The sequence below is a fragment of the Thalassophryne amazonica genome, chromosome 9 (genome assembly GCF_902500255.1).
Source record: "Thalassophryne amazonica chromosome 9, fThaAma1.1, whole genome shotgun sequence".
In the NCBI taxonomy this organism is placed as follows: domain Eukaryota; kingdom Metazoa; phylum Chordata; class Actinopteri; order Batrachoidiformes; family Batrachoididae; genus Thalassophryne; species Thalassophryne amazonica.
In genome coordinates this window covers 27,687,252-27,710,846 of record NC_047111.1, presented here as the reverse complement: position 1 = coordinate 27,710,846, position 23,595 = coordinate 27,687,252, and the positions used below count along the sequence as shown (strand labels likewise).

The 23,595-nt window shown below is 42.3% G+C and overlaps 1 protein-coding gene and 2 long non-coding RNA genes across 8 annotated transcripts in view; 1 reads left to right on the top strand and 2 right to left on the bottom strand.

Moving 5' to 3' along the window:
- The window catches only part of cadm1a (cell adhesion molecule 1a), a 1,471,967-nt gene that overhangs the window by 994,233 nt on the left and 454,139 nt on the right, over nt 1-23,595 (bottom strand). The gene's annotated exons all lie outside the window — the stretch shown is intronic.
- The window catches only part of LOC117516939, a 777,663-nt gene that overhangs the window by 357,175 nt on the left and 396,893 nt on the right, over nt 1-23,595 (top strand). The window lies entirely within an intron of this gene.
- Nucleotides 20,407-23,595, bottom strand: part of LOC117516941 — a 7,111-nt gene continuing 3,922 nt past the window's right edge. The window contains exon 3 of the long non-coding RNA XR_004562588.1: nt 20,407-20,522. This is a non-coding gene — a long non-coding RNA (uncharacterized LOC117516941). The remainder of the gene's footprint in view (nt 20,523-23,595) is intronic.

Genomic DNA, 23,595 nt, shown 5'->3' with positions numbered 1-23,595 from the left:
ATCTAATCCAAACTGTATCATTCACACAACAGATGCAGTATTTTAACATTTTAAATTGAAATTTGTCATGTTTAGGAATATTTGATATCATTTCATAAGTGTTAAGCACTGAGCCGCACAGAATGCAGGGTACACCTACAATGTAGATGTACAAAATTTTGAACATTTAGTTTGACAATAAACTGAAAATTTAAATGTTTTTGTTCTCTCTTGATGTACTTCTAAATAAATGTGGGCCTTTACAGGTATCACCAAATGATGGTTAGATTTTGTTATCTTTTGATTTTACTAATGTGGCTGAACACATACTGACAGCCACCTGCACTGCTGATCTGGTGTGCCCTCAAGTTGTTCACCTCTGTGACTTGATATTTAGAGTCATTGTAGTTTACTGTTGCACTTGTGTTTTTCACATTCATGCAACAATGATAAATTTGATTAACCGTTCAGTCCTATTGTCATTCAACAGGTGCATAACGTATTTCTTCCAAAGGATTTAGACATGTTTTCTTCATCCAGATTTATGGAAGCCTGGAATCAATGGGATGGTTAAATCTGTGTTCAGTGAATAAAAACTATGTCGGCCTGATTAGACGAGGGTGAGTCCTGGACCAAAACAACACAGCAGCTCTGCAAATCAAGCTGTATGAAAAACCTTGAATGATTTTGTCAACTTTGAGAGGTGGGGGTGCATCAACAAATCAAGTGAAAAGCTTGTTGATCAGAATATAGAGGAATACAAATGACAGAACATTAGTGATGTGGTGAGTTAGTTCGGAAAATATTATATACACAATCTTCTTTATACGATGGTACTGGAAATAAATCTTAAAAATGGAGTCACCTTATAACCATGGGCAAAACCTTTACACATCACAAAAATATGCAACAATATGTGGTGTTAAATACCAGTTAAACAATTGCACAACAAGACTAAAATCAGCCACCCATGTAGCTTACTGTGATGTATTACAGAAACAGTGAATGTCAAAGACTGTTGGGTAATTTAAAATAAGCTTAAAGTTTGCATCATAGTAGCTTCTCAGTTACTAGTTAATGACAGCAAAGGCACAAACAACTCTCAAGCACCCAAGAAATACAGTGTCAAAGTGTAATGTTACAAGGTGGTAGGTCCAAAAAACAGTCTTAAAATTATTGTTGTCGTACAAAAAAACAGCCTTTTCCGGGGGGAGAGCAGGCAAGTAGCCCAGCATATGGTCAACAAAAGAAAGGAGGGGCTAATCATTCTTTGGTTAATACCTTTTTAAAATAACGCATTTTCCTCATATGAAATTTTGTGTTCAGCAAGTCTTTTTCTAAAAATATGGATTGTAAGAAAAATGTGGAGTAGTAAGTCATATACAGAGAGAGAGAGAGAGAGAGAGAGAGAGATGCAAACAAGATTAAAAAGAAAGTGATATTGAAGAAAATCAACTCTGGGATTTATTTCTAAAGACGCCATGAAACAAACACTGAACCATCTCAAACCGAGCAAATGCCTGTGCCAGTGTTAATTTGTCTAACAGCCGGGACATGACGCAGAATGTGGCTTTCACGCCCTCCTGCTGTACATTATTTATTCTTTTGACTGGTGAGGGAATGCCACTTTCATGCATCGAGCCCACAAAGTGGTGCCACATTCACATACTCGCGCATGCCAACAATTCCACACCAACTGTGCAGTAACGCTCAGCATGCAGCTGACGCTGGTGTGAAATGTCCACAGAAGAGAAAAGTCACATTTATATTTCTGACAGAGGCAGAGACATGCTGTACTTAGAATATGTCACGGAAAACCAGAGGAACACCACAAAAAAGGGCAAAATGCTTGTGGTCCTCTGATTTCCACAATTTGTAGTCACCAGGACGAGTATATGAGTTCAAAAGAATGCTTTTATTGTCGATGAAGCATTTCATGCTCTAAAGCATCAGTCCCACAGGGGACATTAAATATTAATCTCTGCTCAGTCTGACCCACTTTGGAAGATCCACCAACTGCTACCACAGAGCAGCTTTGGTTGTCTGCAAGACCAACAGGACTGCTGCGACCACAAACCGCGTTTCATTAACTCCCAAACTTGCAAGACGCAGGCGCCTGCAATTCTCTATTGAACATACAAGCCAGAAATACCACATATGTGCATCAACACCAATTTCCATTTTCAGACCAATCAGGTGGACACATTTTGATGTGAAGACGACTAAGTGGTGGAAGATATTTTGCTTACTGTAAACATTTTTCACACAGTCTTTTTGAGCCAAGGCGAATACATATTTAATGTAGCTGTGTGGTTGGGTATCAGACGTCTCTGCTGTGAATGAGTGAGAGGTTATTGGATATAATCTACCCTCCAGCGTTAATAAAGCAGTACTGGATTGTTGAACCAGAAGGAGAAAGGCTCAATGCTCCACAACGCTGGAGCTTACAAATCCCTGAGGAATCAATTTCATCCCAAACAAAGGGCACAGCAAATTGTTGTTGCCATATTAAAATTGTATACATTTTGAAAAGGTATGAGATGGCCGTGATGTACTAAATCATAGGTGTCAAAGTAGTTCCAGAAAGGGCCAAGAGGGTGCAGGTTTTTAAATGATATATGTAGACAAGGGGTTAAACCCACACACACACACAGAAAAATAATAACAAAAACTGCTAAATAAGTGACTTTTTTAATGTAAAGTAAAATACATGACTACGTTTAATCTTTGACAATATCCATTTTGTTTTTGATGAGAAAAACACACGTTCACGCATGCGCACGAAGGTTCAAGGTTTGCTCATGCAAGCACACGTGATTCAAATCTATCAGGTTTTTGCACAAAATAAAACAGTCCGATACTTTTCTAACAGACCTCGTATATATATATATATATACACAGGTATCTTATAAACTAACCGGCAGTTTTATATAAAAAAAAAACTATATGGATTTGATTGACATGCGATTACACCAATCATGCTGAAACCCTCGTGCGCATGCGTGACTTTTTCACGAGTGTCGGTGACGTCATTTCCCTGTGGGCAGGCCTTGAGTGAGATGTGGTCCCGCCCTCTCGGCTGAATTCCTTTGTTCACACGCTGCTCGAGACGGCACGTGTTGCTTTATCAAACTTTTTCTGGACCTGTGAGGAATATCCGATGTGGACACTATTCGAGAAATTCAGCTGGTTTTCGGTGAAAAGTTTAACGGCTGATGAGAGATTATGGGGTGTTTCTGTCGCTGTAAGGACTTCCCATGGAGCGGACCGTCCTACAGCGCTTCAGGCGCCGTCTTCGGCCTGTTTCAAGCTGAAATCATCCTAATTTAAGGCTCTGTTGACCAGGACGTCGTGAGAGAACAGGGAAGATTCAGAAGAGGCGGCATGAGGAGTTTATGCGGACATTCCACTGTTTAAGGACATTTTGTAATGAAAGACTGTGCGCGCAAATTCGCCGAGTCGTTTCTGTGACAACTCAGTGAATCTGTGTGCGCTGCGACAGGAAAAACACCTCCGTGTTGAAACCATTTGTAAAATTCAGGCGGCTTTTGATGGCTTTCAACAAGTGAGTAACTGAGAAATTGTTTAACAGCTTGGGCATGTTCCAACTTGCCCGTTAAGGTTTCCAACGGAGGTGTTTTTCCTGTCGTGACCCCCCGCAGTCAGGTCCGGCCCGACATGCGACTCTGCCCGCACGTTCTTTCATTACAAAATGTCCGTTAACAATGGAATGTCCGAATAAACTCCTCATGCCGACTTCTTCTGAAAGTTCTCTGTTCTCTGACGGACTTACTGGGTCAACAGAGCCCGAAATGTGGAAGTTTTCAACTTGAAATGGCGAGACGCTGCCGCCTCGAAGCGCAGATCGCCGTCAGGCGCTGTGGGCCGTCCTTACGGCGACACTACCAGACCCAAAATCTCTCATCAGCCGTTAAAATTTTTACCGAAACCAGCTGAATTTATCAATGGTGTCCACTCAGTTGTGCCTTACAGTTTTGAAAAAATTTTGATCAAACAAAGCAGTAGTCTCTGGAGCCATTCCTAAACAATGAAAAAATCGACGAGAGGGTGGGCGACTCCTCACTCAAAGACTGCCCACAGGCGAATGACGTAACCGACAGGCATGAAAAAACTCTCGCATGCCCACGAGGGTTCAAGCATGTCTGATGTAATCACACGTGATTCAAATCCATATGGTTTTTGAAAAAAATAATAAGGTCGGATACTTTTCTAATAGACCTCGTATATATATATAGAGAGAAGAGAGAGAGAGGAGAGAGAGAGAGAGAGAGAGAGAGGAGAGTGATAAAGTGTTTATTTATTCATTTTATCTTTATTAATACTGGTTGCAGTGTCTCAGTTAACAGTTTTTCTGTCACACCAGCTCCCATTCTTTTGTTGCTACTAATGTACAAATATATATTCATCTGCATACACATGTATTATTATCTAAACCTCACTGAGGGAAAATTGTAGGATGTAGCTTTTTTCCCCACCTGTTGCCATGGTGAATCTAATCTGTGTTCCACTGATGTGGACTTTTGTCTCCACAGGCACACGGCTTACTCAGGGGGGGTCAATTGGACTCAGAGTTGAGCGAACTAACTCAGATCACCTGCTCTGAAACTGAAAAGTCTGAGCTTTCCAGCCCAGAGTTCAGGTCTATGTGCCTTGTGTGTCTCTTTACCTGTTTGTGTGCCTTAATTATCCCTGTCTTGGTGTCTTATCTTGTGTTCTGACTGGTTTATGTTGTCAATAAGTGTTTTTTTTTGTTTGTTGTCACCACTGTTCTTTATATACTTTAACCATTCTTGAGTTCCACTTTGATTTTGCTGTATAGTCATTGTGTAGATTAATGTTCCATGTTTATTGTTGATTTGTTTGTGTTAATTTGTACTCACTCATTTCTTTGTATTTTGACATATTGACATTCAGTCTGTCTCTATGTGTTTGTGGGCATGGTCCTTTTTTCCCACGTTTTTGGCAAATCAAACTACCATCATTTAGATGCATACAGCCAAATATGGCACAGTGAAACTGAAATTCAAGACATCACTGCCAAAAGAAAGAAAGAAAGAAACTACATACAACTCTGGCAAAAATTATGGAATCACTGGCCTCAGATGATGTTCATTCAGTTGTTTAATTTTGTAGAAAAAAGCAGATCACAGACATGACCAAAACTAAAGTCATTTCAAATGGCAACTTACTGGCTTTAAGAAACAACTATAAGAAATCAAGAAAAAAAATTGTGGCAGTCAGTAACGGTTACTTTTTTAGACCAAGCAGAGGGAAAAAAAAATATGGACTCACTCAATTCTGAGGAATAAATTATGGAATCAAGTGGAATGACATGAATTATGGCTTATGAGAGATGTCAATTGAAACAAAGGAGAGGATTATCAAACTCTTAAAAGAGGGTAAATCATCACGCAATGTTGTAAAAGATGTCAGCTGTGTCTAAACTCTGGACCAAATACAAACAACATGTGAAGGTTGTTAAAGGCAAACATACTGGTATACCAAGGAAGACATCAAGCGTCAAGACAGAAAACTTAAAAAGGGGCCAGGGGACCAGTTGGGACATGCCCAGCTCTCCACAATTTCTCTTATACTCACTGGGCTGGTAAGCATTGAAAGCCGAGATAGGCAGTCCCAACTTGTCCTTTAACACTCCGAAAGGGTGGTTGTTCCTTTGTCCTCGCTCGATCAGCGAATCGGTCGTGACGACGAAGCCTCCGTGCGACTTTCCATGAAAAAATCTCTTGTTAAAAGTGAAATCTGCCAGAAAATGGCTGATGTCCAGCTCTTGTGATAACCAGAGAAATTGCACATGATGGTCCCGGCTCCACACAGCCATCCGTTTAGAAATGATGTGGTGTTTTCTGCCTCTCGATGGCGGCTCGGAGCGCGGCGCGCCGTGCGCCATTGTGGGGCATCCTTAAAGCTGTAGTAACACTCCTTATTCTCTGTGAAGCTCGTAAAATTTTCACCGAAAGCCAGATAAATTTTTCGAATGGTTTCCAGCTACTTGTCTCTAACAGTTTCTGAAAAAATTCTGATGGAAAAAAAGCCCAAATCATTCCGCCATTTCCTGACAATGAAAATCCGACGAGGGGGGGACCACTCCTCCCACAAGGTGTGCTCACAGGCGAATGACGCAACCAACAGGCGTGGAAAAACTCACGCATGTGCATGACGGTTCAAGCTTGGATGATGTAAAACATATGAATCAAATCCATATAGTTTTTGAAAAAAATAAAAAGGTCTGTTACTTTTCTCACAGACCTCGTATAATCAATTCATAAAATCAAAAAAATCATTAAAATTACATTAAAAGGAAAAACAAGCTAATAAAATATTTTCAATTGTCATATGCACAGGTGAAATAAACTGTTTTCAGCCTAGATTTGAACATTGTCAAAGCTGATTCCTGTCTAACCATTTCTGGAAGTTTGTTCCAGATTTTAGCTGCATAAAACTGGAACGCAGCCTCTCCATGTTTAGTCCTCACTCTGGGTACCCTTCCTGAGGTTCTCATTGCCCGAGACGGTTCATATGGTTGTAACATGTCACAGATGTACTTTGGGGCTAGGCCATGAAAAGATTTGTAAACAAGCACAGCTGTTTTGAAATCTATTCTCTAAAACGTTGCCCCGTTTGATGGTGCCCATTTAGCTTAAAGTGTGAGAAAGCTTGACCAAGTGACATGCAACCCAAACAACATGCCATCCTCATGCCTAATGGTCCCATAGCTGGATCAATCAGGGAGGTGATGGTCTACTGGTTAAGCAATGAGCTTGAGACCAGAGGATCCACGGTTCAAACCTTGTCTGGCCAGAACATCACTATATAATATATATATATATTATATATAATATATACAATTGGCAAAGCTTCTGGGGAAAACCTGGTCTTGTTAGGAGAGACGGCATCCATCCCACTTTGGATGGAGCAGCTCTCATTTCTAGAAATCTGGCCAATTTTCTTAAATCCTCCAAACCGTGACTATCCAGGGTTGGGACCAGGAAGCAGAGTTGTAGTCTTACACCTCTCTGCAGCTTCTCTCCCGCTGCCATCCCCTCATTACCCCATCCCCGTAGACCAGCCCCCTATTTCCAAATCAAGGTAAACTGTCAGTTTCCTCTTTGATTAACTTTGTGCTGTAAAGTTGCGGATTTTCAGATCCATTTGTAATCAGCGCACGCATTGCAGAAAAAACTATTACAATTTGATGGACGACGAAGGACTGAAAGCAGAAAAGTGTCAAATCACAGTCAGCTGTAGGACACTTTTCTTCTTTCAGTGCGCAGCCTGCAGCCTGAAGTGCACATCCAGGCTGCGGCTCCGAGTCTGAGCACGGTGTGAAAAAAAAAAAAATGACCGACTTTTCATCACGGAAATGACTCTGGTCCCACATGGGAGGGGTTTAATGGAAATACCCTTTTATCGGATGGGGCATTTTATCCGATGTGAGCGAAAATACCTCTCAAACATTGACAATGATGTTGGCTTCCATCCCACGGCTGACTTTATTTTCCCAAATTTTTCTTCTGTTCGGATCTAAAGGGAATCTTGAAGTGCTTGTTGGGTCTATTTGCCTCCAAATGCACACAACCTGGCATTTTCAGTGAATAAATAATTAAATAGCTGGATTTACATGCAGACAGAGTAACAGCGAACGCTCTTTTGAACCCAAGATGGCACCATGAGTCAACTGATGGATTTTTTTTCAACTCGTCATATCGCCACTCTATCTAGGCACCTAGGCTCCAGTACCCCCCCCCCCCCACCCCCGTTGTCCTTGGTTGTAATAAGTGGCATGACATTATCAAACTACTTAGTATAAATATTCATTTGAAAATACAATGTAATATATGTAGAAAATACAGGAAGTACTGAGGACAGAATTACTTCATTTTCTGCCATACTGCATTTTGTCATCAAGAACAAGTTATAAATGATGGCAAAAAGTGAAAATGTTGAAGTGTAGATGAGGTTTAAAAGGTGAAAACAAAACTTTCAAATGTTTCAGAGCATTTCACTTGAAAGCAGACAATGAAACAAGGTCAATGCCAACTCTGTGAAGCAGCTCTGTTATTTCACATCAGCACAAATTCCCACACAATCATCTGCTCACAGAGGAGAAAAGGAAACTGCTCTGGAGGTGGTCCAGAAGAAATACGACAAGGACTTCCTGAAGCACAACCTGAAGACCTGCTCCATTGATTGGAAGACAGAGCAAAAACACGTGAGGAACCAAGCCAGCTGGGGAGCAATGATCCACATGGAAGTGGAAGTCTGCAACAAAATGCAGAATAATACTGAGGAGGATCAGAGAAAAGAGAGTGATCATGACCAGCAGAGCTTCCCGCAACAACCATGTGCAGTGTCTGTGAGAAACAAGACCTGATCAGTCATCTCCAGGTTCAACGTGGCACCTGGAAAAACATTTTGCAAAATCTTGTAAAAACTATCATGAGCTCTTGCAAAGGTTTCTGCAAGATATAACAAGATAGACCTCTCAGACTAGTCCTGCAAGATCTTGCAAAACTGGTGAGATATCACAAATGCATATCTACGTGCATGTCTCTGGCACATGGGAGATGACGGTCTAGTGGTTAAGGTGTTGGGCTTGAAACCAGAAGATCCTCAGTTCAAGTCCCACCTGACTGGAAATCACTAAGGGCCCTTGGGCAAGGCCTTTAATCCCCTATTGCTCCTGGTGTATAGTGAGTACCTTGAATGGCAGCACCCTCACATCAGGGTGAATATGAGGCATTATTTGTTAAGCGCTTTGAGTGTCTGATCCAGAAGGAAAAGTGCTATATAAATGCAGTCCATTTACATTTTTTTTCATGTCCCATTAGGTGGGCAAAATGCAGCACCGGCACATGCCTCCAGACTTGGCTCAACTCCCTTTCAGTGCTCCAATATGAAAGCATTCCAGAGCCTCTCTTACTTCCTCACTCATTATTAAGGGGAACCCTAATTTGTCATTTCATCCTCAAATACTATCCTTGGATTTTCTTCATTCAGCAACTTTCAAACCTCTGTTTTTGATGATCACTCAGGACAACAACTTGCTATCTTTCCTCTGTTTTACCAGCCTCTGCTGTTCTGCCCACACTTGCCTGTGCCTTCAAACTTACTCCTGCCTCTGCACCTCTTCATTTCCCTGCACATTTATCGATCCTCTTTTCCTCCACAAAGTATCCCATCCTGCACCACACTGTTCTACCACCAGGTCTCCTGAGCCCAGCGGTTGCCTTGTCGATGCACACATTCTGTCTTTACTCATGCTCAGAGCAAATTGTTCCAACACTGCAGTCATTCAGGGGCTATTTCCTTAACATTGTTCTTCAGAAACATCATCACTCAATTCCAACACTTTATCCTTGACTATGAAACAGTAACAGAACAGCAAGAGAATCAATTAAAAACTACATTATGCCATGTTTAGTGTTATTTATTTCAAATAACTTGGAGGGATTTGTTAAAATGATTTGAGAAACAGAAAACAACATGTTTGACTGTGGAGGTCACAGAAGACAAATGTATGGATTCTATTAGCAGCATCCTAGACTGAGCTGTCCATGGCCCTGAGTAATGTGGAAGAGGGAGTTCACTGAACCTCTGAGCTGCTGTACACACACACACACACACACACACACACACACACACACACACACACACACACACATAAAAAAAAAGCTAAATAAGTGACTTTTTTTTATGTAAAGTAAAATACATGACCACTTTTAATCTTTGACAACATCCATTTTGTTTTTGATGAGAAAAACACACGTCTCAGGGCAAACTACGTATTTTCAAAGAAAATGATTTACTTTTTAAATTAGGAGCAATCCACAGCATCCACAAACTGTCTTTGTATTGCTGTGTTACATGGCAACACAGCTGCAATGAAATGAAGCTTTGTTTTGTTGTGTTTTGAATCTGAAAGATGCTTCTTACCTTGACAGGTGATTATGTTTTGTAAGAAATAAAAATGCTATAAGTGGGTTTTAGTAGAAGTGGAGCATTTTTGACATTTAAAATGAGATTTTTCTGTGGGCCCACTGATTTACGTATTTATGTACTTACTTATGTCAGGGGGTGTGTTTGATCTGCTTTTATTTCTTGGTTGTAGTCTGTTTTTTTTGTGTAGGCTGTCTTCTTTTTGTTTATCTCCTTGTTGGATGCTTCTTTCTGTTTGGGTCTCTCTGTCTCTTTTAAAGGTGGGCATGTCTGTCTGTCTCTCTCTCTCCCTGGTCACACCCCCCTTTCCAGTGCTTTCCATGCTCACCTGTGTTCAATTTGCAGCTCATCGCTGGGGTGCATATATACTGCTCATTCTGCTTTGTTTCTTTGCCAGATTGATGCGCCCTGTGCCTTCTTTCCAGCACTCGTTCGAGTTCCATAGTCCTGCCTGCCTCAAAGTGTTTTCGACCACCTGCCCGTTTGTTCTGACCACGATAAGCCTGATGTTAATGATACTGCTGCTGTGTTTCTGGACTGTCTACCCGTGTACCGACCACTGCTTGTCACACCACTAAAGTTGTCAGCCAGAGCTCTGTTGTGAGTCTTGTGTTTGTGAGTCTTGCATTTGTGTCCAAACCAAACCTTCTGTCAGATCAATCTGGCCAACGATGGACACAGCAGGCTCAGACCCCTTTCAGCTGGCGGTACGTCACCACAGCCAGCAACTCGCACAGCAGGAAGACCAGCTCGCTAAGCTGAGTTCTGGAATTAGCGAACTTGCTAAACGCCAGGACACTTTCATGTCCACTGTCAGCGCGCAGATGAATCAGCTCCTGGCGCAACTCAGTCCTCAGGCTTCGTCGGACGTGGCCACCGGGGCCTCCAGCCCACCTTCACCGGGGCCGTCAGCAGCCGCTCCAATTCCCACATCTGCTCCAGTGGTCTGCAACCAACTGTCGCAACCGGAACGTTTCTCTGGAGAATCCGGCGACGTCAGACCATTTATACACAGTGTGAGCTCCACTTCGAGCTGATGTCACCCATGTTCCCGACAGACAGAACGAACATAGCATATATGATCACTCACCTTTCCGGCCGAGCGGCTGCCTGGGCAACAGCGTAATGGAGCCAACAATCTCCCGCCTGTGCTTCTCTCCCAGCATTACCAAGGCTCTCAAACAGGTTTTTCAGCACAGTGCTCTGGGACGCGAGGCTGCACGCTCCCTCATGAGGCTGAGGCAGGGCAGCCGCCGGGTAACAGACTACACGATCAACTTTCGCGTTCTTGCAGCAAAGAATGAATGGAACCCGGCGGCCCTCCTCGATGTGTTTTTCTAGGGTCTGTCTGCAGAGATCCAGGATCTGTTAATAGCTACCGACCTACCGGATGATCTTGATGAATTGACAGCACTGGCCATCCACACTGACCGCCGTCTGCAGGACCGCCCTTGGCGAGCAAAACCGTAATCCCGACCACCGGATGGACATGCCTCCAGCCCATTACTCCTCCTCCTCCACTCACTCTCGGCCTGAGCCCCCACCACACAGTTCTGAGGAGCCGATGCAGCTGGGGAGAATGCGTCTGTCACAAACAGAGCGACAGCACCGCCGTGAGGACGGCCTCTGCTACTACTGTGGACATTCAGGACATTTGATTTCTAATTGTCAGGCCAGGGGTGCCACCGTGCGGCCAAGATCAGAGGTTCTTTGTAGGAAAAAGGACGGAACACTCCGTCCCTGCAACGATTACCGCGGTTTGAATGAGGTCACAGTGAAGAATCGCTACCCGTTGCCATTAATCTCTTCCGCCTTTGAATTGTTGGAAGGTGCCAGGGTCTTTACTAAGCTCGACTTGCGTAACGCATACCATTTGGTAAGAATTAAGCAAGGTGATGAATGGAAGACGGCCTTCAACACCCCCTCTGGTCACTACGAATACCTTGTAATGCCATTTGGTCTCACCAACGCACCCGCAGTGTTCCAAAACTTAGTAAATGATGTGCTACGTGACTTCCTGAATAGATTTGTTTTTGTCTACCTGGATGATCTCATTTTCTCCCCTGATCTGACTGCTCATACGCGCCACGTTCGCCAGGTGTTACAAACTTTACTGCAAAACGGGCTGTTTGTGAAGGCAGAAAAGTGCGAATTTCATAAGTCCACGGTCTCCTTTTTAGGTTTTGTCATTTCCGCAGGGGAGATTAAGATGGATCCTGCAAAGGTGGTGGCAGTACAGGAGTGGGCAGTACCCACCTCCCGTATGAGGTGCAACGTTTCTTAGGGTTTGCTAATTTTTATCAGAAATTTATTTGAGGATTCAGTTCAGTGGCTGCTCCCCTGCATGCTATCACCTCGTCCCTCCGCCCGTTTGTCTGGTCGAAGGAATGTGACGAGGCGTTCCGAGTCCTAAAAGATTGCTTTACCGCGGCTCCCGTGCTACTCCTCCCTGACCCCGCACGACAGTTCGTGGTAGAAATCGATGCCTCCAATGTAGGTGTGGGGGCTGTTCTGTCCCAGAGGAACCCCACGGACAACAGGCTACACCCTTGTGCCTTTTTGTCAAAGAAATTAACCCCCACAGAACGCAATTATGGCATCGGCGACTGCGAGCTGTTAGCAGTTAAAGTGGCTTTGGAGGAGTGGCGGCACTGGCTGGAGGGGGCACAATTCCCTTTTGTCGTTTACACTGATCACAAAAACCTGGAATACCTCCGTTCAGCCAAACGGCTCAATGCCCGCCAGGCCTGATGGGCAATATTTTTTAGTCGTTTCAACTTTACTCTGTCCTACCGCCCGGGCAACAAGAACGGGAAACCAGACGCCCTATCTCGCCTGGGAGAGCCAGTAGACATGCCTGTAGATCCAGGAACGATATTACCCACTTCATGTTTTGTGTCTGCCTTAACCTGGGACATCGAGAGTAGAATTAAATCGACAATCAGGGATGTGCCAGTTCCTGCTGGGTGTCCGCAGGGAAAACGTTTTGTTCCTCCAGACCTCAGGAGTGAGACGATGGTGTCACGATAGTCGGATGTTCTGTCATCCTGGCATTAAAAAGACCTTGTTCATGGTGCAGCAAAGATTTTGGTGGCCAGACCTAGTAAAGGACGTCTCTGAATACGTATCTGCCTGCCAGGTATGCGCAATGCATAAATCCTCAAATCAACCACCTGCAGGGTCACTGTTACCGTTGCCAATTCTGTCTCGTCCGTGGTCTCATATTGCTGTGGACTTTGTAACTGGCTTCCCACCCTCCAAGGGCCACACTGTGGTTTTAACTGTAGTCGACCGACTCTCCAAGATGGTTCATTTTATTCCTCTATGGAAACTACCGTCGGCTAGGGAAACAGCTGTGGTTATGCTAAACCAGGTCTTTAAACTACGCGGCTTACCACAGGATATAGTCTCCGACTGGGGCCCGCACTTTATATCCCGATTCTGGAGAGAGTTTTGCCGTCTCCTCGGGGTAACTTCCAGTTTGACTTCGGGTTACCATCCACAGGCCAATGGGCAGGCAGAACGAAAAAATCAGGACCTAGAGAAAGGTCTGCGGGTGCTTGCGTCGCGGCATCCTGCCTCTTGGTCTGACCAACTTCCATGGGTTGAACTTGCCCATAACAGTTACGCAGCACTTGTCGCTTCGGGGTGTGCCTAAGAAGCTGGCTCCCCGGTTTGTCGGTCCCTTTCTGGTCTCCAGGGTCATTAATCCCGTTCGGTCCAGTCTTCGTCTTCCTCGGTCCATGCGCGTCCACCCTACTTTCCACGTCAGTAACGTCAAGCCTGTTCGGTCAAGTGCTTTATGCCCTCCTGCCATTCCCCCGCCGCCCGCCCAGTGTGTGGATGGTGGCCCGGTCTTCTCCGTGCGTCGACTCCTGGCCTCTCGCCGGTGCGGCCGTGGGTTTCAGTATCTGGTCGATTGGGTGGGCTATGGTCCCGAGGAGCGCTCGTGGGTTCCCTCTCACTTTATTTGGATCCTGTGCTTGTTCGCAACTTTCATGCCGCTCACCCTGGTTCGCCTGGGCCGTAAGCGGCCGGCCATGGCGGTGGGGGGGGTACTGTCAGGGGGTGTTTGATAACCTGTTGGTTAATGTGATAATAATGTGATACAGAAAATCTGATCAGTTGTGGGTCTTTGGTCTGACCTTGCTGGCAGCTCTCTCTCTCTCTCTCTCTCTCTCTCTCTCTCTCTCTCTCTCTCTCTCTCAGCCACATGCACTTTTCACTTGAAAAATTTTGCAGAGCATCCAGTCTTGTCATTGATTATGTCATTTAAAGCCAAAGCACTGCTTCAGACAGGCACAGCAGCTCACTTAGAGGCTGATCATTGTCCCCCAGTGATAAAACAAGAGTCGATTCCTGATTAAGCAGTGAATTAATTGTTTGAGAACAGGTGGAATTTCTGAACACTGACAGTCTGCTTCCACGTGCACAGTCTCTGTGCGCTCGATCGTGCTCACAGAGCTGAGTCATACCGCTCATCAGGCTCAAGCTGTGCAATGACAAAAGCAACACATCTGTGATTTTAGATATTTAATCCGTTGTGATGCCAATATTCACACTGCAGAACATGAAGCTGTGCTATGTTTGTGTAAATGTAGAGACCAGTGGCCTTACTTTGAAAACACTGCACAGTATTCATCCTAAAGGTATACATACGGAAAAGGCAAAAATTATGTGTATTAAAAAAGTTTGTACATGCACACAGACTGTTTTTCCTTTTTACTTTCAGTTTTGATACTCTGTGTGCGTCTTACCCTGTGTGCTGCTATGCAATGCTGCTGGAACCTCAATTTCCCTGAGGGAGTCTTACCAAGGGATCAATAACATTCTATCTAATCTAATCTTAATGAATCACATACTTTGTGGAATTGTGCATGTGGGTCAACGCAAATTGCCACATGAATAATTAAATATAGTTTCAGACACGTTTACTTATCATGGCTACTGAGATGATCAAAGTGTGTCTGAAACAGAAAACAAGGCGACTGTATGATCACAGCATTGGGATAAAAAAAATGCAGTGACTGGCAACACCAGGTGGTGACTGCGAGCCTACAAATGGCTACAAAGCCTACCTATGCCATTTATTTTGTATAGGTAACATAATTATTATGCAATTCAAACAATATACTTTATGTATTTTAAATAAATACTGTCATTATTATTGATTTAGAGTAATTATATTTTATTAATACTAAATACATAAAGCTGAGGATTATGCATTTCAAATAAATAGGATTTGTTGCAGTAATGATTATGCATCATATAAGGTTTATTTGGTAGGTTTGTATTAAAATTATCTAAAAAAGTAAATGGGAATTTCTCATGTAATAAAATTACATAAATCTTAAAAGTTAGAGTTAAATATTTCTGTGAGTGTAGATTTGAACAGAAAGTTTCATAATGACCATTCACTCATGAAGCCGCATGTTTCTTCTTAATTCTGACATCACTCTCACTTATAGACATAACTTTAACCATCTACAAAAAGCTTTAACAAGCTCAACACAAGAACCAGCATGAAACTTTACAATGAACATAATAACGAGACAATAATTTTGATCAGTTGTTGCAGAATTTATGCTGATGTGATGTAATTGCACCGCTATCTTTATTATCACAAAATCTCACCAAACAAAATTTGAATAGCAAAAAACAACATGAGCCCAGTTTTAATACAAAACTGCAGGAGGGGAAACAATTTGCTTCACACCACATATAGTAGGCAGGACCTTATCCAGATTGTGAAAATCCCTTCACATACCACCAATAAGACATGTATATTTCAGCAGCTACAGCACAGCAGATTGTGTAGATAGTGAATGAAACACTTTGCCATGTAGTTTGTTTATATAAATCATCAGCATGTACATGTTTTAGGACATTGTTCACACAATGGTTGTAAATGAGACCCAGCTTCTTTGTGCACAGAAAACTGAAGAAATGACCACTGATCACATGTTATATACATGCATGGGGTGGATTAATTTATCAATGCTGAGGTTTTCACTGATCCCGTCATGTATCTAATCCAAACTGTATCATTCACACAACAGATGCAGTATTTTAACATTTTAAATTGAAATTTGTCATGTTTAGGAATATTTGATATCATTTCATAAGTGTTAAGCACTGAGCCGCACAGAATGCAGGGTACACCTACAATGTAGATGTACAAAATTTTGAACATTTAGTTTGACAATAAACTGAAAATTTAAATGTTTTTGTTCTCTCTTGATGTACTTCTAAATAAATGTGGGCCTTTACAGGTATCACCAAATGATGGTTAGATTTTGTTATCTTTTGATTTTACTAATGTGGCTGAACACATACTGACAGCCACCTGCACTGCTGATCTGGTGTGCCCTCAAGTTGTTCACCTCTGTGACTTGATATTTAGAGTCATTGTAGTTTACTGTTGCACTTGTGTTTTTCACATTCATGCAACAATGATAAATTTGATTAACCGTTCAGTCCTATTGTCATTCAACAGGTGCATAACGTATTTCTTCCAAAGGATTTAGACATGTTTTCTTCATCCAGATTTATGGAAGCCTGGAATCAATGGGATGGTTAAATCTGTGTTCAGTGAATAAAAACTATGTCGGCCTGATTAGACGAGGGTGAGTCCTGGACCAAAACAACACAGCAGCTCTGCAAATCAAGCTGTATGAAAAACCTTGAATGATTTTGTCAACTTTGAGAGGTGGGGGTGCATCAACAAATCAAGTGAAAAGCTTGTTGATCAGAATATAGAGGAATACAAATGACAGAACATTAGTGATGTGGTGAGTTAGTTCGGAAAATATTATATACACAATCTTCTTTATACGATGGTACTGGAAATAAATCTTAAAAATGGAGTCACCTTATAACCATGGGCAAAACCTTTACACATCACAAAAATATGCAACAATATGTGGTGTTAAATACCAGTTAAACAATTGCACAACAAGACTAAAATCAGCCACCCATGTAGCTTACTGTGATGTATTACAGAAACAGTGAATGTCAAAGACTGTTGGGTAATTTAAAATAAGCTTAAAGTTTGCATCATAGTAGCTTCTCAGTTACTAGTTAATGACAGCAAAGGCACAAACAACTCTCAAGCACCCAAGAAATACAGTGTCAAAGTGTAATGTTACAAGGTGGTAGGTCCAAAAAACAGTCTTAAAATTATTGTTGTCGTACAAAAAAACAGCCTTTTCCGGGGGGAGAGCAGGCAAGTAGCCCAGCATATGGTCAACAAAAGAAAGGAGGGGCTAATCATTCTTTGGTTAATACCTTTTTAAAAATAACGCATTTTCCTCATATGAAATTTTGTGTTCAGCAAGTCTTTTTCTAAAAAATATGGATTGTAAGAAAAATGTGGAGTAGTAAGTCATATACAGAGAGAGAGAGAGAGAGAGAGAGAGAGATGCAAACAAGATTAAAAAGAAAGTGATATTGAAGAAAATCAACTCTGGGATTTATTTCTAAAGACGCCATGAAACAAACACTGAACCATCTCAAACCGAGCAAATGCCTGTGCCAGTGTTAATTTGTCTAACAGCCGGGACATGACGCAGAATGTGGCTTTCACGCCCTCCTGCTGTACATTATTTATTCTTTTGACTGGTGAGGGAATGCCACTTTCATGCATCGAGCCCACAAAGTGGTGCCACATTCACATACTCGCGCATGCCAACAATTCCACACCAACTGTGCAGTAACGCTCAGCATGCAGCTGACGCTGGTGTGAAATGTCCACAGAAGAGAAAAGTCACATTTATATTTCTGACAGAGGCAGAGACATGCTGTACTTAGAATATGTCACGGAAAACCAGAGGAACACCACAAAAAAGGGCAAAATGCTTGTGGTCCTCTGATTTCCACAATTTGTAGTCACCAGGACGAGTATATGAGTTCAAAAGAATGCTTTTATTGTCGATGAAGCATTTCATGCTCTAAAGCATCAGTCCCACAGGGGACATTAAATATTAATCTCTGCTCAGTCTGACCCACTTTGGAAGATCCACCAACTGCTACCACAGAGCAGCTTTGGTTGTCTGCAAGACCAACAGGACTGCTGCGACCACAAACCGCGTTTCATTAACTCCCAAACTTGCAAGACGCAGGCGCCTGCAATTCTCTATTGAACATACAAGCCAGAAATACCACATATGTGCATCAACACCAATTTCCATTTTCAGACCAATCAGGTGGACACATTTTGATGTGAAGACGACTAAGTGGTGGAAGATATTTTGCTTACTGTAAACATTTTTCACACAGTCTTTTTGAGCCAAGGCGAATACATATTTAATGTAGCTGTGTGGTTGGGTATCAGACGTCTCTGCTGTGAATGAGTGAGAGGTTATTGGATATAATCTACCCTCCAGCGTTAATAAAGCAGTACTGGATTGTTGAACCAGAAGGAGAAAGGCTCAATGCTCCACAACGCTGGAGCTTACAAATCCCTGAGGAATCAATTTCATCCCAAACAAAGGGCACAGCAAATTGTTGTTGCCATATTAAAATTGTATACATTTTGAAAAGGTATGAGATGGCCGTGATGTACTAAATCATAGGTGTCAAAGTAGTTCCAGAAAGGGCCAAGAGGGTGCAGGTTTTTAAATGATATATGTAGACAAGGGGTTAAACCCACACACACACACAGAAAAATAATAACAAAAAACTGCTAAATAAGTGACTTTTTTAATGTAAAGTAAAATACATGACTACGTTTAATCTTTGACAATATCCATTTTGTTTTTGATGAGAAAAACACACGTTCACGCATGCGCACGAAGGTTCAAGGTTTGCTCATGCAAGCACACGTGATTCAAATCTATCAGGTTTTTGCACAAAATAAAACAGTCCGATACTTTTCTAACAGACCTCGTATATATATATATATATACACAAGGTATCTTATAAAACTAACCGGCAGTTTTATATAAAAAAAAACTATATGGATTTGATTGACATGCGATTACACCAATCATGCTTGAACCCTCGTGCGCATGCGTGACTTTTTTCACGAGTGTCGGTGACGTCATTTCCCTGTGGGCAGGCCTTGAGTGAGATGTGGTCCCGCCCTCTCGGCTGAATTCCTTTGTTTCACACGCTGCTCGAGACGGCACGTGTTGCTTTATCAAACTTTTTCTGGACCTGTGAGGAATATCCGAGTGGACACTATTCGAGAAATTCAGCTGGTTTTCGGTGAAAAGTTTAACGGCTGATGAGAGATTATGGGGTGTTTCTGTCGCTGTAAGGACTTCCCATGGAGCGGAACGTCCTACAGCGCTTCCAGGCGCCGTCTTCGGCCTGTTTCAAGCTGAAATCATCCTAATTTAAGGCTCTGTTGACCCAGGACGTCGTGAGAGAACAGGGAAGATTCAGAAGAGGCCGGCATGAGGAGTTTATGCGGACATTCCACTGTTTAAGGACATTTTGTAATGAAAGACGTGCGCGCAAATTCGCCGAGTCGTTTCTGTGACAACTCAGTGAATCTGTGTGCGCTGCGACAGGAAAAACACCTCCGTGTTGAAAACCATTTGTAAAATTCAGGCGGCTTTTGATGGCTTTCAACAAGTGAGTAACTGAGAAATTGTTTAACAGCTTGGGCATGTTCCAACTTGCCCGTTAAGGTTTCCAACGGAGGTGTTTTTCCTGTCGTGACCCCCCGCAGTCAGGTCCGGCCCGACATGCGACTCTGCCCGCACGTTCTTTCATTACAAAATGTCCGTTAACAATGGAATGTCCGAATAAACTCCTCATGCCGACTTCTTCTGAAAGTTCTCTGTTCTCTGACGACTTACTGGGTCAACAGAGCCCGAAATGTGGAAGTTTTCAACTTGAAATGGCGAGACGCTGCCGCCTCGAAGCGCAGATCGCCGTCAGGCGCTGTGGGCCGTCCTTACGGCGACACTACCAGACCAAAATCTCTCATCAGCCGTTAAAATTTTTACCGAAAACCAGCTGAATTTATCAAATGGTGTCCACTCAGTTGTGCCTTACAGTTTTGAAAAAATTTTGATCAAACAAAGCAGTAGTCTCTGAGCCATTCCTAAACAATGAAAAAATCGACGAGAGGGTGGGCGACTCCTCACTCAAAGACTGCCCACAGGCGAATGACGTAACCGACAGGCATGAAAAAACTCTCGCATGCCCACGAGGGTTCAAGCATGTCTGATGTAATCACACGTGATTCAAATCCATATGGTTTTTGAAAAAAATAATAAGGTCGGATACTTTTCTAATAGACCTCGTATATATATATATATAGAGAGAGAGAGAGAGAGAGAGAGAGAGAGAGAGAGAGAGAGAGAGAGAGAGTGATAAAGTGTTTATTTATTCATTTATCTTTATTAATACTGGTGCAGTGTCTCAGTTAACAGTTTTCTGTCACACCAGCTCCCATTCTTTTGTTGCTACTAATGTACAAATATATATTCATCTGCATACACATGTATTATTATCTCAAACCTCACTGAGGGAAAATTGTAGGATGTAGCCTTTTTTTCCCCACCTGTTGCCATGGTGAATCTAATCTGTGTTCCACTGATGTGGACTTTTGTCTCCACAGGCACACGGCTTACTCAGGGGGGGTCAATTGGACTCAGAGTTGAGCGAACTAACTCAGATCACCTGCTCTGAAACTGAAAAGTCTGAGCTTTCCAGCCCAGAGTTCAGGTCTATGTGCCTTGTGTGTCTCTTTACCTGTTTGTGTGCCTTAATTATCCCTGTCTTGGTGTTCTTATCTTGTGTTCTGACTGGTTTATGTTGTCAATAAGTGTTTTTTTTTGTTTGTTGTCACCACTGTTCTTTATATACTTTAACCATTCTTGAGTTCCACTTTGATTTTGCTGTATAGTCATTGTGTAGATTAATGTTCCATGTTTATTGTTGATTTGTTTGTGTTAATTTGTACTCACTCATTTCTTTGTATTTTGACATATTGACATTCAGTCTGTCTCTATGTGTTTGTGGGCATGGTCCTTTTTTCCCACGTTTTTGGCAAATCAAACTACCATCATTTAGATGCATACAGCCAAATATGGCACAGTGAAACTGAAATTCAAGACATCACTGCCAAAAAGAAAGAAAGAAAGAAACTACTACAACCTCTGGCAAAAATTATGGAATCACTGGCCTCAGATGATGTTCATTCAGTTGTTTAATTTTGTAGAAAAAAAGCAGATCACAGACATGACACAAAACTAAAGTCATTTCAAATGGCAACTTACTGGCTTTAAGAAACACTATAAGAAATCAAGAAAAAAAATTGTGGCAGTCAGTAACGGTTACTTTTTTAGACCAAGCAGAGGGAAAAAAAAATATGGACTCACTCAATTCTGAGGAATAAATTATGGAATCAAGTGGAATGACATGAATTATGGCTTATGAGAGATGTCAATTGAAACAAAGGAGAGGATTATCAAACTCTTAAAAGAGGGTAAATCATCACGCAATGTTGTAAAAGATGTCAGCTGTGTCTAAACTCTGGACCAAATACAAACAACATGTGAAGGTTGTTAAAGGCAAACATACTGGTATACCAAGGAAGACATCAAAGCGTCAAGACAGAAAACTTAAAAAGGGGCCAGGGGACAAGTTGGGACATGCCCAGCTCTCCACAATTTCTCTTATACTCACTGGGCTGGTAAGCATTGAAAGCCGAGATAGGCATGTCCCAACTTGTCCTTTAACACTCCGAAAGGGTGGTGTTCCTTTGTCTCGCTCGATCAGCGAATCGGTCGTGACGAGCGAAGCCTCCGTGCGACTTTCCATGAAAAAATCTCTTGTTAAAAGTGAAATCTGCCAGAAAATGGCTGATGTCCAGCTCTTGTGATAACCAGAGAAATTGCACATGATGGTCCCGGCTCCACACAGCCATCCGTTTAGAAATGATGTGGTGTTTTCTGCCTCTCGATGGCGGCTCGGAGCGCGGCGCGCCGTGCGCCATTGTGGGGCATCCTTAAAGCTGTAGTAACACTCCTTATTCTCTGTGAAGCTCGTAAAATTTTCACCGAAAGCCAGATAAATTTTTCGAATGGTTTCCAGCTACTTGTCTCTAACAGTTTCTGAAAAAATTCTGATGGAAAAAAAGCCCAAATCATTCCGCCATTTCCTGACAATGAAAATCCGACGAGGGGGCTGGACCACTCCTCCCACAAGGTGTGCTCACAGGCGAATGACGCAACCAACAGGCGTGGAAAAACTCACGCATGTGCATGACGGTTCAAGCTTGGATGATGTAAAAACATATGAATCAAATCCATATAGTTTTTGAAAAAAATAAAAAGGTCTGTTACTTTTCTCACAGACCTCGTATAATCAATTCATAAAATCAAAAAAATCATTAAAATTACATTAAAAGGAAAAACAAGCTAATAAAATATTTTCAATTGTCATATGCACAGGTGAAATAAACTGTTTTCAGCCTAGATTTGAACATTGTCAAAGCTGATTCCTGTCTAACCATTTCTGGAAGTTTGTTCCAGATTTTAGCTGCATAAAACTGGAACGCAGCCTCTCCATGTTTAGTCCTCACTCTGGGTACCCTTCCTGAGGTTCTCATTGCCCGAGACGGTTCATATGGTTGTAACATGTCACAGATGTACTTTGGGGCTAGGCCATGAAAAGATTTGTAAACAAGCACAGCTGTTTTGAAATCTATTCTCTAAAACGTTGCCCCGTTTGATGGTGCCCATTTAGCTTAAAGTGTGAGAAAGCTTGACCAAGTGACATGCAACCCAAACAACATGCCATCCTCATGCCTAATGGTCCCATAGCTGGATCAATCAGGGAGGTGATGGTCTACTGGTTAAGCAATGAGCTTGAGACCAGAGGATCCACGGTTCAAACCTTGTCTGGCCAGAACATCACTATATATATATATATATATATATATATATATATATATATACAATTGGCAAAGCTTCTGGGGAAAACCTGGTCTTGTTAGGAGAGACGGCATCCATCCCACTTTGGATGGAGCAGCTCTCATTTCTAGAAATCTGGCCAATTTTCTTAAATCCTCCAAACCGTGACTATCCAGGGTTGGGACCAGGAAGCAGAGTTGTAGTCTTACACACCTCTCTGCAGCTTCTCTCCCGCTGCCATCCCCTCATTACCCCATCCCCGTAGAGACGGTGCCTGCTCCCAGACCAACAATAACCAGCAAAGATCTATTTAAGCATAACAATTCAAAAAGAAAAAATAATATAGCACCTTCAACTGCACCACAGACTAAAACAGTTAAATGTGGTCTATTAAACATTAGGTCTCTCTCTTCTAAGTCCCTGTTAGTAAATGATATAATAATGGATCAACATATTGATTTATACTGCCTTACAGAAACCTGGTTACAGCAGGATGAATATGTTAGTTTAAATGAGTCAACACCCCCGAGTCACACTAACTGCCAGAACGCTCATAGCACGGGCCGAGGCGGAGGATTAGTAGCAATCTTCCATTCCAGCTTATTAATTAATCAAAAACCCAGACAGAGCTTTAATTAATTTGAAAGCTTGACTCTTAGTCCTGTCCATCCAAATTGGAAGTCCCAGAAACCAGTTTTATTTGTTACATATATATGTAACATATACATATATGTAACATATACACATATATATATATATACGCACA